This window comes from Saccopteryx bilineata, chromosome 5 (genome assembly GCF_036850765.1).
Source record: "Saccopteryx bilineata isolate mSacBil1 chromosome 5, mSacBil1_pri_phased_curated, whole genome shotgun sequence".
Classification (NCBI taxonomy): domain Eukaryota; kingdom Metazoa; phylum Chordata; class Mammalia; order Chiroptera; family Emballonuridae; genus Saccopteryx; species Saccopteryx bilineata.
In genome coordinates, this window is record NC_089494.1 from 22,760,215 (window position 1) to 22,773,361 (window position 13,147).

The window sequence follows — 13,147 nt, forward strand, 5'->3', positions numbered from 1 at the left end:
GTTGCATTTGTGTCTTTTTTTTACAAGTTTTTACTCCCTACCTAACAAGCTTAAACTTTGAGGTTCTTGAACATATGGAATGCAGTTAGAATAAAGGCGTCTTGCTTCCTTTAATGAGCATGGTTTTAGGATCCTTCTATGTTTAGGTGTGAATCTGTAGTTTGTTTATTTTCATGTTGGCATTTTCTAAATACACCACAATTTTTTACCCATATTTTGGCGTAAATTTCATTTGCTTCCAATAGATTTGTTATTATGCTGAATGTTATAATGGCATTCTTGTACAAGTCTTTTGTGGGCATATGTTTAAATTATTTAGGGTAAATTCCTAGGAGAAAAGTTGAGTCTTCTAAAACATTACTCTTCTAAGTCAGTAGAAATATACATATTGAGATATGAAAAGTATGTTAAAAGTATTATTAGATCACACACACAAAATAAAATAGTCCTAACTAAGGTATCTATGCATAAAAATGTATAAATGGATGTTCTAATTGTATAATTTACAATAGAAAACTGAAAATAATGTAAAAATCCAACAATAGAGGGTATTTACATGTTAGAATGTACATAGAAAGAATTATCATACATTCATTAAAAACCAAACTATCGAGCTTTTTAGTATATTTTAATGATATATAAAATGCCATTCATAATTAAGCAAAAAAGGTTACAAACATAAACTACATAAGACCAAATATACCCACCAAATATATGTAATGCATGTTTAAGCATAACTATGATTAAAGGACATATATAAAACATCAATAACAATTATCTTAGATTACAGATATTATTTCTTAGTATTTTCTCATATGTTCACAGTTTCTAATAGAAACACTTATTATATTTATATTCAGAATAAATGTCATAAAGTTCTTTCCTTTAAAACAAGAGTCAGGAAACTTTTCGGCTGAGAGAGTCATGAACACCACATATTTTAAAATGTAATTCCATGAGAGCCATACAATGACCCATGTACATTATGCATTATCCAGTAAAAATTTGGTGTGATCCTGGAAGACAGCTGTGATTGGCTCCAGCCACCCGCAACCATAAACATGAGCGGTAGGAAATGAATGGATTGTGATACATGAAAATTTTTTATATTTTTAATGTTATTATTTTTTTTATTAAAGATTTGTCTGCGAGCCAGATGCAGCCATCAAAAGAGCCACATCTGGCTCGTGAGCCATAGGTTCCCAACCCCTGCTTTAAAATGTAAGCATAATTCCCACTTTATTTTTTAAGTTTAAAAAAATTTTTATATGAACTTTTTAATATACATTACAATCAACCTGTAGTGCCTTTTGGTTCATTATATACAAATTCAGTAATAAAATTCAAATGTTGCTAGTGTTTCCTAATAGAATAGAATGAGAATTGTGCTAGAACAAGTGTCTTAAAAGCCAAGAAAAATACTTCCAAATAGTTCGTCAGTGAAGCTAAATGCTTCTGCCTTTCAGTCTGAAACATACCAGCCTAATCCTAACCACTCAATACAGTGAATGTGTGTTACAGAAGAATAAGCATGGGTAAGGGTGGGACTTAACACATTCTGCTTCACCTGGCCTTGCAAACACACATTTACACACACACACACAAAGAGATGGTGTGTACACGGTACCTACACCCATATATGAGTTATATTTTGTGCACATATGAAACATAGATGACTGTATTTGACATACATTCATGCATATGTGTTAATGTTCATGTTTAGTATTACATACACATACTTTAAAGCTATATTCATATATATGGGTATTTATTATATGCAGAAAAACAAATTTCTAAGAATAATTACTTACATTCATTGCAGTATACATGGAAATTAATGAAGCAAATAATATTTATATTCTTGTTCAGTTGTATCTGTTCTATAATTTATGAAAATATAAACACATATTTTTATATAAATTACTTAAGATTAAAATACATGTTTAATCTTTGAATAACTTACCAATTGAATAATTATGAATGGTTAGAAGATAGTAGAGTAAGAGTTGGATTATCTGGTTTAAAATAGTTAGAAAATAAAATTATAGTTTAGTATAAAATAGTATTCAAGTTTTATAGATTTAATTGAACCCATATAAAGTAAAACTCTTAGTCAATAAATTGAATTCATCTTCATAATATCAATTTTCTTGGGTCCCAAATATCCTCCCTAAATCAAATTATTTTTTAGAATAAGGATACATAATAATTAAAGTAGAGAATTAAGGAGATAATGCTTAGAGTTCAGGCTAAAATAATATGATGATAAATGTTCTCAAAATTATTTGAACAAAGAAAGCATTAAGAAATTGACATTTATATTTTATTCTGAAAAAAAAAAAACAGAAATGAGATCTGGAAACACAACATTTAATCATTTATAAGATTTTGTTTTGTTTTTCCAGTTGAAGGGATCTTCCTAAATGTACTCCACTTTAAATATAATGCTTATAGGCCTGACTAGTGGAGGCACAGTGGGTAGAGCATCAAACTGGGACGCTGTGGTCCCAAGTTCGAAACCCTGAGGTCTCCGACTTGAGCACAGGCTCACCAATTTAAGCATGGGATCACTGGTATAATCCCATGGTCGCTGGCTTGAGCCCAAAGGTCGTTGGCTTGAAATCCAAGGTTCCTGGCTTAAGCAAGTGGTTACTGGCTTAGCTGGAGCCCTCAAGTCAAGGCACATATTAGAAGCAACCAATGAACAATTAAAGTGGGGCAACAAAGAATAGATGTTTCTCATCTCTCTCCCTTCCTATCTGTCTCTGTCTCTGTCTCTGTCTCTCTCTCTCTTGCATATTTCTATTATGACTCTTCTTTCATTTGTCTAATTAGCTTTATTTATTTATACATTTTTATTGATTTTTTTAAGCCTCTCACTGATATACATAAATTTATTTCAACAGTTTTTGGTACACTTTGCTGTTTCTAGTTTGACTTTTATTTCTATAGTGAGCTTACTTCCAAAAAATCATGTATACAGCAATAAATTTAAAAATGTATATGCCCTCAGCACCCTTACTTTCACAATTTATTGCATTTTTTTCTTTATTATTTCTTATATTTCTTGAGATGTTATAATTTGCAGTATTCTTTTGGGAGTTGTGGCTGATTCCAATTTAATTCAAAATAGTGTCTTATCGTCTATGTATATAGTTTTTGGTCATTTTTTTCATTTTTAGGACAGCTTTTAGAATAGAAACGAAATAAAAACATCCTCTCTACCATATGTGATCAGAATTTTTGTGCTATCATTGATATTCGCAATTTCAGGAAGAAAAATGTTTAGTAGGGAGACCAAAAGGCGTAAGTATCATTGAAGTTGTTCACAAGTTGCAATTTAAATGACACATGGACTGTTCAACTCCTCTCTGTAAACCTCCACCAAAATGACAACAGTGAATAAATCAATTATAAATCCCACAAAGTCACAAAAAAGTAATAGCAATGAAGAAAAGGAGAAATTTTAGAAACTGCAAAGCATATGAATGGTAATCAATCTAGCAGTACAGAGAAAGCTGAAAGCAAAGTGCTTGCAGGGATAACAAGCATAGGATGCGAGCCAGTTCCTTATCTCAGACCCTGAAAAGATGGGGAAAAGGAAGTACTGAGTAAAGCTGGAAATGGGCAGAGCTATTTAAACTTTCTACCAACAACAGACTCTCTGATGTCCGTCCCCAAATTACGCAATTTCCTTGTCAGAAAGTAAAATGTTTACCCTCTGAAGACATTGAACCACGGTGGGTATGGCTTCCAGGATAGCAGGCATAGCTGAGAAAGGGGAGAATCTACACGAACCACAGAGGGATTGACTGAAATTAAATTTTGAATAATGAGATTTATTTAGTCATCTTCCCCCTTCAGCCAATGTAGGGCAATAGACGTATCTTCAGAAAACACAAATCAGCCTAGAAAAAAACACTTGTAGGTTTGACCTTCTGAAGTGTCCCACCCTTCTGATGAGGTCTTTTTGACAAGCCCTAACACATTCTTAAGCTTCAAGACATTGTAGTAATAATACTTCAACATTGTGGGGAAAAGTTGCTTTTGATCTAGGAATTTGCTCAATCAAGTGTGAAGAATAAAGACATTTTCAGAATTTCATATTCTTAAAACTGTTCTTCGCCTTCATTTTCATAAATTCAATGTAGAGGGAGGCAAAATGTGCTGCCATAAAATATACCTCTTTGGCATCGGGTTAGTTTTTAGCAGAAGGCACTGAAAAAAACAGCAAATGCAGAGAAAAACTTTCTCTGCACTCCTCTTATCTGCTAGAAGACAGATCCTACAAAAGGAACTCCATTGTCATAAACTCCCTGCCCCGGAGTTTCATCAACTATACAAGGTTAATTCTTGTCAGAGGAGAGGAGACTAGAAGTGAACACCATACCCAGACAAACTTTGTCAAAAACTATCACACTCCCCACATCTATCCTTCTAAGGAACATTCTTCTTTTCTAAAAATTATTGACCCTCCACAGGGATCTAATTCCCTCTACTTCTCTCCCACTGAGATAGTGTATAAGCTCTTAAACTTCACTGCTTTGAGGAGCATTCTTTTTGTTTTTCCCAGGGATGTCCCTGTGCACTTATTAAAAATAAGGAAATCTGTAGGTCTTTTCTCATGTTAGTGTGCCTGTTTGATTTCATAGAGCCAGCTGTCAAGCCTAGGGGCTTAGAAAGAAAGCCTTTTCTCTCCTATACTGGGCTGCACAAAAAGGGGCATAAATTCCGGGAGAACAAAATATGGTGTGCAGAAAGTGGGATTTAATAGAGAGAGGCCAAGGAATTTCCTAGAATGCAGCCTAAAAGAGGCTCTGAGATGACAGCTGCACAGCCAACCCAGAAAGCAAGTGGTCCTGACTGGAATAGCAGGGCACTGGCGCAGGAATGATGTCTGTTCCCAAGAGCAAAGAGATTGCACAAAGAATATTCTTGCTACTTGGTTCAACTGAAAACATAACTTCCACTATCATATGATGTCAATACTAAATACTGAATTAATAAAAAATTATGATATAATTACAAATTGATAGGCTGAAGGGAAGGAAAATATGTGGGCAAGTGGAAGAAAAAGAAATGTGTGATGATTTGAGTAAGGTAGTTCTTCTATATTAAGAAGTGAATAAACAAAGTTATAATATAAGATATAATAAGTGTGGGAGAGGTTGTGGAGAAAAAGGAACCCTCACTCACTGCTGGAAGGAATACAAATTAGTACAACTATTATGGAATAAAGTGTGGTGGTTCCTCAAAAAATTAAGACTAGAACTACCATATGACACAGCAATCCCACTAATGGGTATCTATCCCCCAAACTCAAAAACATTGGTATGTAAAAACACATGCACACCCATGTTCATTTCAGCATTATCACAGTGTTCAAGACATAGAAACAACAAAAGTGTCCCTTGATAAAGAAGATGTGACATTTATGACAACATGGATGGACCTTGACACATTATACTGAGTGAAATAAGTAAATCAGAAAAAGTTAGGAACTGTATAATTTCACACATAGGTGGACTATAAAACTGAGACTAATGGACATAGATAAAAGTGAAGTGGTTACCAGGGGAAAAGGGGTATAGGGGAGAGGGAGGTATAAGAGGGGGTAGGGTGTAAAGAGGGACAAATAAAAGGTGACAGAAAATTATTTGTCTTTGGTGAGTATACAACACAATCAACAGTTCAAATGCTATAAAAATGTTTACCTGAAACCTATGTATTCTTATGGATCAATGTCACCCCATTAAATTGAATTTTCTAAATAAAATTTTTTAAAAAGATAAAAAATAAATTTTAAAAGGAAGTTATTTAGAAATTTGAAGGTAATAACAGGTATATACCCAAAGTCTTTGATTTCAGAGAATGAGAATTTAAAATGGGCAGAATTAGAGCATAGAAATATTATTTTTTGTTTTTATATTGAATAAATCTAATATTTTTGTTTATTTTAAAACAAATACATGTATAACATGACTATTTATAAAATTTATAACAAGTTAAAAATTTTAAAATTAAGACTATTTTAAATATTTTAAAATATACTTTAAAACCCAGAGATGAAGAAGAAGTGATTTAGAAAATTAGACACGTGAAAATTAGAATATTAATTTCAAATTAATTAGTAATTTGGAAATCAGTTTTTGACAAAGTATTTTTAATTTAATGATGAGCTATTAATAGGCACTAAATTATTCCTAATTCTTCACCTCTCTGCCTCTCCATAATTTTGAACGCATATAAAATTAAATATATTTTTGGTTTTTGTAAATTAGTTTTTAGGATTTTAGAACATATTCAACCTCCATTTACAAACCTCTCTAAAATGGGAATCTGTCATTATAATTGTGGTAGACAGACAGAAAATGCGTCACCAGATCCCGTTTTATAAATGCCCAGCACTGGGGAGTGTGACCAGCTGAGGGTCTCCAGCTATCAGCTTCTTCAGGGTCTGCCTCCGCTGCAGAAGGCCACTTTGCCCACGGCCTCGTTCCTGCAGTGGTCAGTGGCTGAGAGAGACAGGGGGTTCAAGGCAAGACCATTCCAGTCAGATAAGAGGCATAATCCCACTGCGTTAGCTAAGGGTTTTTCAATTCTTTCCTGGACCCAACCCTGCTCCCCTCATCCTTCCCTTCTACAGTTAATGACAGCAACCCGGGGAAAATATTTTTCTTGTGAGTCCTTAGCTATCCGAACAATTTTATTTAAAATACACTATCTCTGGTGAAGTTCGGTGATTTATGAACAAAGATTTAGAATGAATAATAGAGAAGTATTTCTGTATTTGTTTACTACCCTCCTTCACAGTGCCCAGGCTTTATCTCTTTCTGTCCAGATTCTGGAACCATCTCTTTGTTCTTTACTCTCAAATGTGCCATTCGTGGCTAATTTCCTCCACTCAGTCACAGGAAAAAGATAGCTATACTATTATTACTTACAATGCCATTGCTCTCCAGAACTTGTTTATGTTGGACACCACAGACACCCTTGGTTCTGCAGTTCTCTGATTCCATTTACTATTTGATATTCACATTATTGCTCTTGATACAGCATCATCTATCACGACTACTGGTTGCCAATGACAATCTGAAGGGATACTGCTATGCCTCACAGATATTGACCACAAATGCAAGTCTTACTCAGAGCATGTAGAAAAGCATGAGCAATAATTTATTTTGCGGTCATGCTAATTTTACCATGCAGAATGGTAACGCATAAATGTAAAGCAACAAATGACACAAGAAGATAACTCAGACATAAAAGATATTTTCAAACCTGACTGTTGTTGAAGTCTTTAGGCCATAACCAGTGCAGTTCTGGAACTGTATCTCTTTCTACGTTGACCTTGACCTTCTACACACCATCACCAGGAGGAAGGATAGGCAAGGGAGCATTAGTAGTCCTACTCATGCAAGAAATGTCTGTCCCTTATCAGGTATGGCTTCCGTGTGACTCAGAAGTGCATGATATCACCATATGGAGTGGAGAAAAGAAAGGTCATCGGCTTTGCAGAGCACCAGTCTCAAAAGCACTCGGGAGACAGGCCCTCCCGTTCTGAAAGAGGACTTGCTTCCAAGCCCAGGGAGAAGGTGAATGACTGTTCCTGGCTGCTACAGACTGGAATTAGCACTGTAAGTCAGAAGGTGGACAGGGAGAGCAGACACGTGATGGATAACCATCTACAGCCAAACCTCTGAATTGTCCTATGTCTGATCTGAGCGAGGAGTCACCCACAATCGGCATGCCGGGACCATTCCGGCAGCCCAGTCCTCTGTGGTCCTGGGGAGGAATACTGTACCAGTAAGCAGGAGCAATTCACTGCCCAGGCCACGTTCCTGGAACCTGGATCCTGCCTTTGGGGTCCCAAAAAGAGTCCATAGGCACAAGTACAGGATCTCCTTAGGGCATTTGGTTGAATCCACATACAGGATAGAGGATCAGAAAAGACTCCAAAAAGCAGAAATGAGGATGGGGCACTCTGCCACACGTGTCAGTCAGCAGATGGTACTGCCAGCCCCAGACAGTTCAGATACCTAATGAGGATTTAAACATCTCAAGGAATTCACTCCAAATGGTTGGACTCTGAGTCTCAGAGCAAGAGCAGGGGCCAATCTGCCCAAGTCTAAGGTTGCTGATACTTAATAAACATACCTAAAACTATCCGAATATCTGCTTTCAGACAGCCCTGCCATGACAATAATTTATTTGGGAGGTTGTAGAAAATAATCACAAGTTATTAAAATGAGTAAGTAATAAAAGCAAAACTTGTAGATTGCTTTGTTTTTATTTTTGGTTTTTGGGGGGGCGATTATTGTTTCTAAGAAATTTATGGGAAAATCATGGAAATTAACACAGTATTAGTCTCATAGGGCTGTCCTAACAAAGTATCACAAAGTGGGTGACAAAAGAACAGAAATTGGCCCTGGCTGGTTAGCACAGTCAGATAAGAGCGTCATCCCGAAACAGCAACGCTGCAGATTCGAACCCTGGTCAGCGCACACACAGGAAGCACCCAATGAATGCACGACTGAGTGGAAAACAAATAAATGCTTAAATAAATGCTTCCCTTCTTCCTCCCCTCTCCCCCTTCCTCTCTCTGTCTCAATCAATCAATAAAAAATAAGCTAGAAGTGTAAAATCAAGCTGTGGACAAGGCCTGTTCTTTTTGGAGACTGTGAAGTAGAAACTGTTCGATGGCTCCCGCCTAACTTCTGGTAGTTGCCTGTAGTCTTTGTCATACCTTGACTTGTGGCAACATAACTCCAATTTCTGCCTTCCTTTTCACATGCTGTTTTCTGTGTGTGTGTGTGTGTGTGTGTGTGTGTGTGTGTGTGTATGTGTGTGTAACTCTTCTTTTATTATAAGGACACCAGTCGTATTGAATTAGGCCTATCTTTATTCAGTATGACTTCAATTCGATTACATCTATAAAGACCTTGTTTCCAAATACTACGATCACATTCACAGGTGCCAGAAATTAGGATTTCAATGTAGCCTTTGGGGGACAAAATTTAATCCGAACAAGTACTATACTATAAAATACGTTTGTTTTCATTTTTCTGCATGGATCTTACAGGAGAATTAAATAAAAAGACTTTCAGAAATAATAGAGAGCTATTGTTCCTATGAGTAAATGTTAAAATTCTTAAACATAGCTGAAGGACAAAATGTTAAGTCAGTAAGAAAATATAAGGAGATGAGTTGGTATAAAATTACAAGCTTTGCCTGACCTGTGGTGGCGCAGTGGATAAAGCGTCGACCTGGAAACGCTGAGGTTGCCGGTTCAAAACCCTGGGCTTGCCTGGTCAAGGCACATATGGGAGTTGATGCTTCCTGCTCCTCCCCCCTTCTCTCTCTCTGTCTCTCCTCTCTGTCTCTCCCTCTCCTCTCTAAAATGAATAAAAATAAATAAATAAATAAAATAAAAAAATAAATAAAATAAATAAATAAATTACAAGCTTTTATACTCAATATTTCAGAAATGTGTCTAATGCAAAATGTGATAGCATATCACAGTGCATTAAATAAATTCATTAATATAAATATCCATTGCATTGAAACTTTTCCACTTAATGTTTGAGAAAACGTAACCAAGTTAGGTTCTTGAAAAAAATTTTCCCACTGAATATATATTTCTCAATGATTATACACAAAGGCCAACTGATAATGGAGCTTTTCTGACATTATATCCTACCCCACAGTTTGCTGTAGGTGGCCCCTACTATGAATATTTGTTTTCTTTGTTTAACTATGTCACTATTTTGAGGACAAGGACTATCTTTTTTTTTTTTGAAGCTGGAAACGGGGAGGCAGTCAGACAGACTCCTGCATGCGCCCGACCAAGATCCACCCGGCATGCCCACCAGGGGGCAATGCTCTGCCTATCTGGAGTATTGCTCTGTTGCAACCAGAGCCATTCTAGCACCAGAGGCAGAGGCCACAGAGCCATCCTCAACGCCCGGGCCAACTTTTGCTCCAATGGAGCCTTGGCTGCAGGAGGGGAAGAGAGAGACAGAGAGGAAGAAGAGAGGGAGGCGTGGAGAAGCAGATGGGTGCCTCTCCTGTGTGCCCTGGCCAGGAATCGAACCTGGGACTCCTGCACACCAGGCCGACACTCTACCACTGAGCCAACCGGCCAGGGTGGTCTATCTTTATTTCTGTAATCTCATCCTCTATAATATAGCCTGACACATAATAGCTTAATAGATATTCTAGAATCAATGAATAAATGAGTGTGTAGATTTATGATTGAAAGACATATAATTATAAAGCAATCTTTGATCTAGAGTCATTCTTTATAGAAAAAATAAGAAATGCAGATCATTTTCTTTAAAGTAAAAAAGCATTAAACATCAGTTCATTTTCCAAAAAAATAAAATGGAAATGCTACAAAAGATCTTGGGTTTCATTTTGTTACCAAACATTAGCAAAATGTATGGGCACCTAATAAAGGCAAAAAAATGTTTGAGCCTTAGTGGTGAATTGATTATTTTTATTACACCATTACTTACATACACACAAAGAACTAGGTATAAATTTCCATAGCTGATGTGAATTTCAGAGTATATTTCATGTGTACAAGAAATGTAGTTTATCTTTTTCTGTCCTAATTGAATTTCTCCATTGAGCCTAATTTCTTAGGGCTTCCCATTTTATATCAATACTGGTGATGACACCATGAGAACCTAAATATCTCTGGGCATCACTAAAACAATTCATTAATAGTTCACAAAAATCTCAGCAAAAACTTTTGGCTTCTGTCCTGTGGCCTGTTTTGGCTCAGTGCTTCTCTTTCTGCTACTTCTCTTCCATTCTTGATAACAAGAAAATCATTTGGCAATTCCTACTCCGTTGTGCAGCGCTGAAATTCTGTGATGCTCTCTCTCTAGACACACCAGGCAGCCATGTTTTTCCTGGTGTCTTGTCAGATCCCTAGGCCTATACTTAGGAAATGGGGGCCAGAGCTCTTGTGTGTTCTTGGACCGCACAAAATAATATGATATAAAAAGATAGATAGGGCCCTGCTCTTAATTCATTATGTTTCTAACATGGTCTAACTGTGCCCTAAAAGCCCAAGCTCTTCTAAGTAAAAAAGATTCTCTTATTTTTCTTTCTCTGCTTTTTCTGACATATTTTTTCCCCTCGGTAGAATCAAACTAGTTCAACTGGGATAAAGACAACAGGAAAAAGGAACTGCTGTGGTAAAACCAATCAGTTAGTACTTCAAGAATATTTTTGATTCACTCTGTGGTTGTGTCAGGGGACTTAGCAGACACACAAGCCAGGCTCAGGATCACTCCGTTTGAAAGCAATGGGAGATGAAGCTAGCGGTAAAAGTAGAAAGGAATTTGATCAATGTGATGTTAAAAGTAGGGATGTTACATGGTGGATTTTCCGTTTTGAAAGAAGAATATAATGACTTTGGAAGATAAGCCGAAGTAAGGAAAAATTAGTAGGAAGTTACTGAGTCCAAGTAAAAACTCAGGAAGACCCAGACCTGCGCGCCCCCTGCCATTGCACCCAACAGGCATGAGCTCTATGTAGTTTAATAAGGGTCACTTGTACAAGCTTCTGGCCACAGTCAAGAACTGGCTCCTATCTGAGTATAAAGGAGGCAAAACTCTACAGCTGGCCTGTATATTGGCCCCGCCTATCAGAAAGCTGAAGAACAGAATCACCCTGTGCACTCACGAATAAGCTGCATCTGGGCTCTGTCCCAAAGATCAACTGCTCCATGCAAAACTGACACCATCTAGTAAACCTCTCCAGCTTCATCAAGGCTGTGCTCAGCTACGGCATGAACTCCATGTACCTGTTCGAGGCCAAGGACCTGCTGGAGAGTGGGAACACGAAGACCATGCAGTTGTCTCTTCTGGCTCTGGCAGGGAAGGCCAAAGCAAAGGGGCTGCAGAGTGGTGTGGGCATCTGTGTCAAGTACTCAGGGAAGTAGGAGTGGAACTTTGAAGATGCCACCATGAAAGAGGGCCAGTGCATCATTGGGCTCCAAAGGGGCAACAACAGTGTGCCAGCCAGTCAGGCACAATGGCACATGTGGCATGAGAAGGTACCTGTATGACCCCAAGAACCATTTCCTGCCACCCATGGATCACTCAACCATCAGCCTGCAAATGGGCACCAATAAGTGTGCCAGCCAGTGGGCATAATGGCTCCCAGGACCTGGTGGCATATCTGTGACACCAAGCTGGGGACTGACAAATGGAACAACTCTTCCATGTCTCTGCAGATGGACTACACACAGGGCGCCAACCAGAGCGGCCAACTGTTTGGCCTGGGCCAGCAGATATATGACCCAAGTAGTGCCCACAAGGCCCAGTGGCTGACAGGGCCCCAGGGTCAGCTGGTGACTGCCCCAGCCCAGGGAAGGCCCCCCAAGAGGTCCTCTTTGGAACCAGCCCCTCCCCAGAGCCCTGGGACCAAAAGATAATGTGAAATACCAACTGTGGACTAAAGGCAAGAAAAACACCATTTTAGAGGGAAAAAGTCAGGAAGACCTAACATTTATACAAGTAGCATGGGTTTGTATAAATACAAACTATTTAATAATTTGAATATTTATTTAGTTTATTTCATGATTACATACAGGTTATCTGTTTTGCAGAAAGTAAATCACCTTAGATATGTTATTTGAATAAAACTAAATTCAATTCTAATTCATAAAATTTGAATATGGTTATTAAGAGCATTTAAAGACCCTTGATGCTAATAATGGGAACTAATATAATTCATCACATTAAAACAGCTTTAAGAATAGCATCTGTGATTAATCTAGGAAAATGTGTAGATTACTTACATTATCAAAATGATTACATCCATCATGGTAAAATAACTTAATGGCATTCCATTTTAAGAATACATAATAATTAATTATCTGGGTTATTAGAGCAATTAGCATAGGCTTATACCTGCACTATTGTAACTCCAATTATATAAATTACATTTTACTTTATATCTATAATAATTTTAAAAGTTAAAACTTATAAATATACTGACATTATGCTAAATATGAACAGAACTGACTTCTTAATGAAGTAAACTGTATCGTAATGTTTTTATATTATCTTTACAGTTCAGTGTTCATTCTACTGAGCCTAAACTTTCACTAAATATTCATTTGGGGAAG

General features: G+C 37.1%; 1 pseudogene; it reads left to right on the top strand.

The window, feature by feature from the left end:
- Positions 1 to 11,535: 11,535 nt before the first annotated feature.
- On the top strand, positions 11,536 to 12,456 carry LOC136306434 (calponin-2 pseudogene; annotated as a pseudogene).
- The last annotated feature ends 691 nt before the right edge of the window (positions 12,457 to 13,147 follow it).